Here is a 12,053-nt window from a genome sequence, read left to right as displayed (position 1 = left end):
AACATAGAAGTAGCAATGTAATTATTCAAAGTAATACTTAATATACTCTACTGCTTTAAATGCAGTAGATTGACAAGAATGTGCAAGACTGACGTTTCCAAAGTTGGCTATTATGTAAAGTTACACAAAGAACTATAACAAAGAGCCTTAATTTTAATTTCATAAATCTTTAATGCATCACCTTTTTGTCATTAGAAATACGAATTTTTTGCTTTACATTATTTGGTATGTAAATACCTTGGTTAACAACCTTGTAAACCTATTTCAAGGTTATTATAAGTTGTATAGTATCTTGAGTGTTTTGAAAAATCTTGATGTTTTTTAAGTCTAGAAATATTTTGCCCAAGAATTTTTTAACAAGATTGTTAAAAACATCTTATTTTAGAGAATATTCAATGTGCCATTTGGTAAATGGAGATGCAGTTGAAACAGTACACTGAGTTGTGACTTATTTTTAATTAAAGTTTTTGTCTTTATGGGTGGTTTGCATGTGATGAACCTGTACAGAGGCTGGGTTGTTTGTGTACTGAGTGTGTAAATGGATAAATCATGAAGATGTTTAAATGGTATACTTGGGTTATTTCTGAATTATTTTATGGATACATTGATATAAACTGCCTCAATAAATTTGAAGTTGAAAATGAATGTAAGTTAGATATAAGTACTGTGTCTTACCTGTGACAGCTAGGGGGTGCAAATGTTTCAGCTGTATGCTGAAATACACTGAGGCAGGCACAAGTAAAAAAAAAAATGTAGGATTTGCAGTGATAGTTCAGTGAAGCAAACTTGCATTTTAAAAGAAACAGAATGTTTGATTTTAGAGATGATAGTTCTAAATGAGTGTCTGAGGAGCTGTGTATTTTATCTTTTCTGTTTCTTACCATGCAGGTGTTGCAAGTTAGAATAGATTTTTGAAATGGAAACTTGCAGTTTTGTTAAACCCAGCCAGGTTGTGCAAGTAACTACGCTTAATGCTGTAGCAAATCACATGAGGTTTTTTCCTCCTCTTCTACTTGACATGCTTAATAGTACCTTGACTTTTAGATCAGGTTGAAAGTGAGATATACTGGAAGAGCGATTTAGTCAGTTGGCTCAATTGTACCCAGAGATAGCTGTAACTCTGGGCATCTAATGCATGCAATAATGACTGAAGTTAGCGTGGAACCATAAGTGCTTGTGATGACAGAATTGGCCCTTTATCTCTGTTTCTCCTTTATGGCATACGTAGTGTTTTTCCGCTCAAGTTAGGAATTTTGTCTACAGGACTTTTGTTTTTCTATAAATTTTGTATATATGTGTATATCTACGCGAGGATCGGCCTATACATTGTAGTTTGGAAAAAAAATCCCAGCGAAGTCTGCATTTTTGTTACACTTACCCGGTTTAAAAAAAAAAAAGAAATCACGACTCAGTAGATGTATGAATTGCAAGTTACTTTAGGATTTCTTAAGACTTCACTTGAAATCTGGGGTTTCTACATAATTCTAGATGTTTGACCATGTTCTGGATGCATGCTGGTGTGTAAGCAGTATGTTCTTTAGGCGCTACTGAAGAATTAGATGATGCAAGTACATTGCCACATAAATGCCCATATAAATGGGTGTAAGATTAAGGCAGTGATCTTTCAGGTCTCAATGTGTAGATCACCTTAAATCTGATTATTTAATATGCCTGCTGTAGAGCTGGGCCGTACCTGACCTGTATTTCAGGATGAAAGATAGGATATACTTTCTCATTTAAGTCTTTTGTCATTGGTTTTTATACAGCTTTTCTTTACTGGTGATATTTCTTCGCAGACTGCTCAAGATACGGGAGTCTCCAGTGTACTTTAATGTTTCTGTAGCACTGCGAGGAAGAGTTGTAATTTGGATTGCTTTCTACTCAGTAGCATTCATAAATGCATCACTGACAATTTTTTGGCACCAAAGAGCCTCTTGCACCATACTGCTTTTATGAGTGACTGTTACACTGTTGTAATTTCTCTAACTACAGAAATCAACCACTACTTAACCCCTTACCACTAGGATTTGGATTTCAAAACGTAGTGATTTATCATGGCTTAAGTTGATGCGTGCAACCTGAAGCAAGGTTGTAATCTGCATTTGCAGAAAATGTTCAATAAAAGTGAAACATGATAAAGGGCTTATCCTGTATTGTCATCTGTCAAAACATTGTCCCTCTTGGCTGTAAAACTGACAACAGGCATACAAGGCTGAACTTGTAAACTATGCACTTGCAATCATGTAAAAGATGTTTTATTTAAAATTTTTTTCATACAAAGCCATTTTGTATTTTGCAGAGTTGCAGTAGTAAGGCTGTAAATCTAAGGTTACATGTAGCTTTTCATCAGTCCTGCCTCCTTGTGTATATTTGTTAGCAGTTTTCAGGCATACTCTTCCTGCAGAACCTTCTTCCTTACGAAGATAACTTCATGAGACAGCTATTCACTGTATCAGAACCATTTCCTTCATTTCACTCGCCAAAAAAAGTCTCACAGTGAATGCGGCTTAGTTTTGCAGAAGATCAGTGATTTGTTTTTCTTGTGTTTGTACACAAGGAAGCAGACTTAAACTGTATGGACATGATTAGTGTCTGATACTTAATTATCTGACTGTTTTTGAACAAGGGCACAAGCCTTTGTTAATCACGTGGAACTGTTTCCTGGTCAGCAATAAAAGATTTTGTTGCACTGTTCTTACATTGCAAGATACAGGCAATCTTTTATTCAGTATACTTCAAAAAAATGGATGGGGTTTGTAAAGAACTGCCTTGTTCCAACTTGAATTTTTATACATAGGTACGGTTTGGGATGTGGATTGCTGCTGTAATAGCAAAAGGAAGTTTTCTTCTGAAACTGAGTGAGAATTTATTTCTTCTGATGATATGTGGTGCCTGTTCAACGTTGGTAGATGTAAGGGTTTCACTATGTAATAATGTTTCTGTTCATAAAAAGGCAACTGCAAGGCAATAGCTGCCGGGAAGGTCTTCGTCGTGTTTCATTTCGGCCAACTTTCGTGAATCCAGTTGATTGTTTAAAAAAACAAAACTTAAGATATTTGTTTTTCAGTGTCACATGGATAAAACTCCCCCCACCTTTACCATCACTTCAAATTGAAGAAAATGCTGAAATGTTTACTGAATGTTTTACTTTAAAAAGAAATGGGACTTTATGTTGATGAGTAAACACTGATTCTGTCATCTTTTGGGGGATGTGGGGATGTCTGCTGATCTAAATCATGGATGCGAATGACACGCTCTGCTCACTGACATTTAAAGGGTAATGACTCAGAAAGTTAATTTGACATCAGTAATGATTATTTGAATACAAGTTATTCTTGCTTAAATACCCAGCCGCTCATGCTTTGATTAAAGCTGATCTGAATCTTCTTGGTTGTTAAAGTATTCCTGATAGGCTGTGGGAAGAAACATTGCTTTACCTTTTATCTTGGTATTCAAGCTGTCAATAAGACATCAGAGTTGCATAGACGGTGTTTTTTTGTTTAGGAGAAAAACACACCATGGAGTTGCCGGGGAGTTCGGCGTAAGATGACTTTTCTGTAGTGATGGGTGATAGCACTTCAGTATTTCTCTTTGAAAACAAGGGATCAGTCGCTACTCTTTGCATGAACCCAGGTTCTCACTGATCCCAGATACTCGGCTGCTGTCCGTCCCAGCCGCTTGCAGGGAAGGGAGGAGGAGGAAAGGGAAAAATGGTGAGGCTAGGAGGTGCGCGTGCCAGACCCGGGTGCACGAGGCAGCAGCATCAGCGCCAAGTCATATTGTCAAACACGTTTAAAATCATGACGGGCTTATGCAGATACCGCGGCAGCATCCAAAGGATTGTGACCATTCAGACACAAACGTGCTTTATCTCCTTGCTCAAAATAATGTTGCTTTAAAGTTACAAAACCAGAAAACGCACGACCTTTAGCCATTTTCTTTTTGGTTCCTGAGAAAATAGATGCACATTAAACAGCCAAGCTAGAAGATCTAAGTTGACTAAACGAAGAAAACTTAAAGGAGCAAATTGGGTTAAGCATCTGAATTTGTACACCTTTGCTTAATTTAGACCTCTTAGCTTGGCATTCTGTTGTTTGTATTGACCCTTTTGTTTGTATAATGGAAGTAGTTTGAGATGTGCACACCTGCTTGTTGTCTTCCCGTTCTTTAAATGTATAATTTCTGGAGCAGGAGTGGGTAGGAATTGAATAAGAATCACAAGTCTGCCACATGAAACACTGAATAATGCTTACATTTCCTAGGTGGAAACTGACTTACCAGAGCCAACTCTGTAGAAGTTTAAATATCACAGGTGAAGGTGAAAAGCCGCCGTCCTCCATTTGAGTAGCTAGTTCTTTGACCTTAATAAATGGAGAATTATTACTGGGCTGCCGTGCCATGAAAAATGCTCTTTGTGGTTTCTTTGGTCCTTTCAATGAAGCAGGTCTTTTTCATTCCACAAATGATTTGTTTCCTTTGATGTAGGGTTACCAAGCATGATGGGAAAGACCAATCGATACAATTTATTGCTTAGTTCAAATCTTACAACTCAGGTACTGACTGTGGGGAAAATCACTCTCTTAGATATTAAAAGGACCATTTAATTTTGCAATATACCTCTGTAGAACCACTTCTGCTTGAGTTTTACTTGCACCTGAAAGCACAAGGAGGCTACACGAATACACCTTAGACCGTAAAGATGGAATCAACCTCTTGGAGCTGCTGTTACGTGCTACAGCTACCGTACCGGATCACTGTTGTACAGTCAAATGCTGGAAACATTTATCCCTTGCTGCTTGCTTTGTTTTAAGTGCAAAGCTTGTGTTGTGTAGAGAATAAATCTGTCCTGTTTATTTGCAAATATTCAGAGAAGGCTGAGGTCCAACGCTATTTTCTGAACTCTTGCTATCTTAGCGTGAATTAGGGCTTCTTTCATTTCCAGGCACATTCTGTGGTTTTGTAGGAGAAATTTCTGTTGTATTTGTAACTAATTATCTAAAAACATGGCTAATTTCAGACAGACTTTAAGAAAAATATGAATATTTCTAGGATACTATTCCTAGATGAATATTGCCTCCTACTTGGATTTATGTACTCCATGGAATAAGGATATGAAAGTCCATGAAGTGTCTTTCAAATCGCTTAAAAGGGACATTTCAGAAGTGAGCAAATCACAATAAACTTGCAGTATGCATATAACAAGGCCTTGTTCTAGGAGTGTAACAGCTGTTCATGTTTATTGCTAATATACTTTGAAATGATCAATACCTGAGGTCAGAAGAGCAACATGTACTGCTGAATATATATGTTGCATTTTGAAGAAGATTTAAGGCCGGTATACAAGGTGATGCTGTGTTCACATTGACTGCTGAGAGCATTCCTTCCAGCATCTTTTTGTTTTATGGCCTTTTAAGAAACAATATAGAACCAGTCCTCCAAGATGTGTACATGGAAATTTGGCAAGGTATGCGATATTCTGCTTTAAATACATTTTACGAGGTCCCAACATCTAGCAACAACTGTCTGACAAGCTGTGTAGGTTAGAAAACTGATGTGTCATTGAAATGCCTCTACAGCAAAATCTTACTGGAAGGTATTGCCAGAGTCTTTTCTGCGTGTATGACTTCTAAATAAAAGGAAGGCAAGATGCAGTCTCATTAGAAGTATCCAAGTATGCCCAAATCTTGGTTCACCGAGGCTGTAGAAACAGGCATTCTTTCATAGCTATTTTCAATGTAGAAAATACATACGGATACTTAAATTGTGGGTTGTGATTCGGTTATTGTTAAGGCTATATATATCTATCTCTTGTTTTTCATACCCTGTTTATTTTGCGGTGTTTCTCACTTTAATTATGTATGTTTCTAGTCAACAGAGTTGTACTTGCTTATCATGCACAAGGAGCCAATCTGTTGCGTTTGCATCTGGTTCTTAGCAGAAACACACGCTGACCTCAGGTATTGTTTCTAATGTTCCCTTGTATTGCAAAAGTCTTTGATTTCTGTACTCTGTGCATGTTTTAATATTTACAGATGAATGTTGAAAGCATGTGTTAAGTACCTTTTTTTTTTTTTTTTTTTTGGTATCTTCAGGTTCGTACCAGACTGGATATAATTCACAAAACCCGAGACTTCTTTACTTGAGCCCCCCCCACCGGTCCTAACTACATATAGTCCAGAGGGGCTCAGAATGCTTTTAAGGTTTTGATGATGATTTCTTAATGCATTTCTAGTTGAATATATGAATATTGTTTTGCCAAGTCGAGTACTTTATTGCTGTAAAATTGGTTGTTGAAAACCATATTTCTTCATCTCAAGTTGTAATTCATGGTGCTACTTTGTTTTCTGAAAGCTGTTTTTAAATCCTGCAGGTACCCTGGAGGGTAAAAAAAAAAGACAACATTTGCCAATTTTTTTGCAATTTGAAGGCAATATAAAAGGAAAATAAAATTCCTTCACCTTATTTCTTCTTTGTCGAACAAAGTTGAAGAAACTGGAAAAGTAAGATTAGTTTAGCAGTAAGGTTTTTATCAAACTTAAATATGCATTTAACCTAATGAAACATTTTTGCTTCTTCATTGTCAGACACAAAGAAGAACATAAAGCTTTGTTTTAAAAAAAATTGACCCACTTAAATTGCAAGCTTTGAAACACTTGGTCTTTTTTTCCTCAGTGCAATTTATGAAGAAGTCTAGGTATAAGTAATATAAGGTAGGAGCACTGCAGGAATTACTTAGCCTGTATTCCCGTTTCTGCGTATTTAAATGTCGCTGCTAGAGTTTTGCAGTCTGTATTTGGCATGCATAAGGCTGCTGGAGTTGGAAGAATGTTCCACAAGATTAGGGATAAAAAGTTGACCCTGTGAACCTCCTTATACTAGAAAGTATTACAAAGGAGTGAGTCAGAGCTTTCTCTGAGTTCAGAGTGAGGGGTGCTGGACACATTCCCCTGGTTTATTTAGGGAAACCTGAAACAGAATACAGTTTTCTACCAGAATTCTCTTCAAAGCTGTTTTATGCTGTGTACCGTACAGGAAGAGTATGGTTATATTTTCTCTGTATCTTATTAAAAGATTAAAAACATGTTTTATTACCTGCTCTTTTACTCTGGTATTTGTGAATCTTCAGATAGCAAATGCATTTAGCTAAGACTTACAAAACTTGATTTGAAACTAAAAATGGCTTGCTGGTTTAAGGTTAATGTAACTAAAAAGTGACTCCTGGCTTTGAACTGAAAAAAAAAATAGCAGATCTTAACAGCATGAAATCACGTTGCTTTTTCCAAAAGGAGTAGGCTTAACCACACGCTAGTGTATTCTAGCAGTGAGCTTGTCACTGATTTCTTTGTGTTTAAACTGTGAAAACATAAAAGCTAAAGTACTTAGATTAAAAAAAAAAAAAAAGTCTGCGTCCCTCTAGGTTCATGGTACTCTGTGTGCATTTCAGCATTGGCTGATTTGGAAGGAAAAACTTAAAAGCAGTGTTTGCCAGCCCATCGTGAACACACGAAGATCAGTGTTCATCGAGTTTGAAACCTGGTTTTACGTATTGAACCTATGATACTTTGAACAGTCTACGATTTTTATGCGTGTATTCTGATGGATTAAAATGCCTTGTGTTTTCTGGCCAGAATACAGTTTCAGCGTGGCATCTACTCTTATTTTCTCCTGTTACCTATAATGTCACATCGTATGAGGCTAGGTTTGCCCATCTATAGAATGTATATTAACATGACTTTCTGTTCAAATTCATATCAAAACATATTTGGGCAAAATGCTGAACTGTTAGCCATATTCAAAAAGCCCTTTGAAAGTTATACAATTATAGTAAAATTATAGTAATGTTTGGGTTTGCTCTCTGAATCTCTTCTAGAAATGAGGATGAAGTGGTTAGTCTTTGGGTTTAAGTGAAAATGAATTTTCTTAGAAATCAGTAGTCAAAAGCATGCTCATTTGCTTTGGAGATTTTTGAGGAAACTTAAACATCTTGTCCTCTTGTCTTTTCAGCTCGTAAAACCTCATTGCCAATTACAAGCCAAGATTGTTAGAAGGAAAAAAAAATAAAAATTCTCACAAGGATGCTCTGGCTTCGGTAGTATGAGCAGGGAACTTCCAGTAGGAATCCTGCTGCATGGGCTTTTGAATGACACTAGTCTGGTCGAACTTCTCATGTATGCTCTGTTTTTTTCATAGCGTCTGTTCTACCACGTGCCCTGGCAAAGAAAATGGTGCTGGGGACAGTGGTGCTGTAAGTCTTGTTACTAGGCTGAGGGAGCCAGAGGACGCTTCCAGGTGGGACAGGAACCTGACAGGGCAGCTGCAGAACGTGCTGAATCAGCAGCTCCTACCGCTGCAGCACGTGTAGCAGGTAGAGCTGCACCTGGGTAACTGTCTGAAGGAAACTTGGCGGCAGAAACACTCTTTACTGGTGCGAGTGTCACCTCCAGAACAGGTGGCTGCAGTACAACGTAACCCAAGGTCTGTGAATCTGGCCTTTAATGTGTATAGTAGCGCTTGTGCAGCGCCGTGTGCTTGGAGTGCTTTAGAAACGTGTGCAGTAGAATTGGAAAACAAACTTTGCAAGTCTAAAATTAGATTCTCAAGGGGTTTTTGTGTAGCAGATGGGAGTTTCCTACTTTGAAGGCCTCTCCTCATTGTTAACATTTCAGATTTTAAGTTCTTACAGTCACGTAAATAAGAAGTGCCTCTACTGAAATCAGTTGCGTTATGTTGGTGTAAATGAAATCAGGGCTTTAAATCATGAGTCACGTTTCTCATAATCTGTTGATTAGTGTTGAACCTTTCAGCTACAGTTTGGCATTGAAATGAGCCGCACATTTTACGAATTTTCTGTGATGTTATTCATAGTTCAGTGTGTTCCAGAATACATTTTTGCAACGGCAACAGCTAAGCACGACTGCTTCCATTTCTTTTCAAAACCAGCTATTTAAATTTAAGTCCACCAATTACTCTTCAGGATACAAGTAAAATTTCAAAATAGAATCTTTAATATCTTTGCCTGAAATCACAGATTTATCAAGTGTGTTTCAAGTGTATTGCTGCCTTTTTGGGTGTCTTGCACACTCTTATTTTCTCCCTCCCCCCCCCCCCCCCCACCTGTTCCTACCAATGTCAATGGGAAATTTGCTGAATTTTATCCAAATTGTTAAACCTGCTCTCATTTAGGATAACGAGCAGTCCAAGGTTTGCTGCCACACGATATGCTAGCAAGCCATGTATGTACAGACTGGAGCAGGAAACACAAGGCTCACGGAAGCTGTTACGTTCAGTTGTAAGTGAACTTTTACTATTTGAACATTGAGTAGTGAAAGTAGAAATAAAAGCTGAACAGAAAATATAATCAGATGGTACGATTTCCTTGACGAAATGTATCTCTAAATTTCAGTACATTTCCATTTTAATGGTACGCAGTTGTTTAGATGCAAGTGCAATGACTTGGTAAGTACAGAGCGCATCTTCTGCTGTGTGTTACCTGGCATGGCCTGCTGTCTGGGGAACATGTTGGGTTTGACAGCCAAAGGTTATCAAACTGGGGGGTTATGTTTAGCTTAATAATTTTTAGGGGCAGCTTTACCCTGTGAAATTAAGGAAAAGCTGGTAAGAGCTGTGAAGCAAGGTCTAAAAATCAATGTAAGAATGTATAGATTTGGCACGTGGACACTGGCACAGTATGAATGAAGTCGTAATTCAAGTTGCATGTGGCTATATACAGGTATTGCAGCTTATTCGTGGAAAAAGACAAAAAAATCCCCAGGAAGCGAACCACGCCTGACTATCTCCACCAAATTCACCTGGAAGGAAAATTCACGCATGTCATTACGTCTAACGAAGCACTGAGTCTTAAACGTGAGAGCAGAACCCACGGAACAGGCGTCGGGAACGGCGACCCTGACGGAGCAGCACCGGTGTGCCCACCTCGCGGTACCGTCTCTGCAAGGAGCAGCCCAAATGCTAATGTTTTCAAGGAAAAGGGGGGAAACCAAGAATCTGAGAAACAAAGTTTTGTATTGGGGGAGGAAAGGAACAGAAAATGTCCTGGCTTCTACAGGTAAAGCTGTGGCAGACCTGAAGGTGGGGTTTAGCAGTATATGCGTGGAGCGCAAAGGGCCAGCTGGGCTCCGTGGGGCGTCCTGGAGATACCAGCACAGCAACATGCACTGCGGGCACGGTCTCATATTTCTTACGTACTCTCATCCTCAAATCCATGAAGTTAAGTCTTAAAACTACTCCAACCACCTGTTGTCAGTACGTTAGCTTGAAGATTATGTAGTTGACCTAGGGGTACTAGTTCTTAATGTTTAAAATCAAAACCTTTGGGCTTTGTGACCTGATTCTTAAAGCAAAATAAAATCTGGTGATGTTTGTACTGCTTCAGTGTAAATGTACCGCCCTGAAGTACCTAGCGTTAATGGATACGACTGAAAAATCTTTCGGAGCGCGTGTCCAAGCTGTCTTCTCCCAAAACTGACACCGTGTACGGTCCTTTCACTTGTGCCCATCCAGGTACCTCTGCCGGCTGTCCGCTGCTGCTGGCACGCTTGTACCCCACGCTCTGCTCAGGGTTGCACGGAAACGCCAGTTGTCCCGATATCGTCGTGTCTCTCTCGCACGTCTGCTTGGAAGTGCCATGTGCAGCTGTTGAGCAGTTCCCTCAGCAGCGTAGCAAACTTTTTTTTTTTTTTTTTTTTTTTTTAATCCACACCAAGAGCCAAGAAATCTTTACCAGCTAACACAGCTTTTGGCCCTGGTACCGAAGGCAGAAGTCCAGTGGTGTGCAGGCCAAATCCCTTCAGCTGGAAGGTATTGTGCTGCTGTTTATTTTGGAAGCACAGATGCAATTTATTCTTGTGTTCAGTGTTCTGGTGTCACCAATTCCCAGGAATGAAATCGTGGCCTTGTGCATGTAAGTGGAAAATATCCGTGTGTTTCAGTGAGATGGGGAGCCCATCCAAGTTCCCCCTGTGAACAGAGCTAGTTATAAATGCATTACTGTGTGTTCAGGATGGGATTTGGCTTAGGTGGAAATAAAACAAGTGTTGACTTGTCTGCTAGCACTGATCTCTGTCGCTTTTTAGGTATCGGTGCTATTTCCAGTGGGATTTAAGCACTGCCTCCCACTGCTGTTGGCCTCTGCTTCCTGAGATAGTTGTCTGTCAATGGCTCACGATTTTGTCAGAATTACACAAATTTCTCACACTGGCTCCATGCTGGGTTTTTGATTAAATATCTTGGTAAAAAGTTATTTCTGACAGTGAAAATAGCGTTGTTAAAATCGTAATGGTGCTTTTCCTGTTGAGAAATAACTGTTCTTCCGTATCTTGGAAGAGCAAAGGAGTCGCCCCAGCACAAGAAACTCGGCACTTCTCTTTTGGTAAGGAAGCGCACAAATTCAGGAAGGTGACCGTCTTGGGGAAGTGTTTTTGTTTCTTGCACCTGCTCAGCAAAGACTGAGCGGTGTCTGAATGCTCGCTGGAGGTGGCTGCCTGCTGTCCAAGAGCGCGATGAAAGCGGCAGCCTGGGGCGCAGGGAGCTTGAGCCTGGGACGAGGAAGGAGGAGGGAGAGAAGAGATGGATGTGGGTGAACTGAAATAACGGTGCTGTTTGGAAGGGGGATGCAAGGGGAGAAGGCTGGAGGGGGAACAGCCCAGAGGGACGGGGCTTAGGTTGGGAAGGGGAAGGGTGCCTCTCCACAGGCACTGGAGAGGGGGAACACCCGCCACTGCCACGTCGCACGGGACGGTCCGTGTGCCTGACGGTAACGTGGAAACGCTGCTGCTCCCCTCGCCCCGGGGTGCGGCGCGGAGGAGCCGGGCCGGGCCCCGTCTCCAGGCTCGGGCCACCGGCAGCACCGGTCCTCCGCCGTGCCCGCCTGGCCTGCGGCCGCCCCGCTTCCCCAGCCCGCCCCGGCGAGGCGGCCCGCCGGCAGGCAGCAGGCAGGCAGCAGGCAGGCGCTGCCTCCCCCTCACGGCCGGCCGGGGCAGGGCGCGGCCGCGGCGCCTGTCAGGAGGCGGCGGTTGGGGGGCGGTCGGCCGCGG

Source organism: Nipponia nippon, unplaced genomic scaffold (genome assembly GCF_047370975.1).
Source record: "Nipponia nippon isolate SJK-2023a ecotype South Korea unplaced genomic scaffold, ASM4737097v1 scaffold_3, whole genome shotgun sequence".
Lineage (NCBI taxonomy): Eukaryota > Metazoa > Chordata > Aves > Pelecaniformes > Threskiornithidae > Nipponia > Nipponia nippon.
This window is presented reverse-complemented; position numbering follows the sequence as displayed.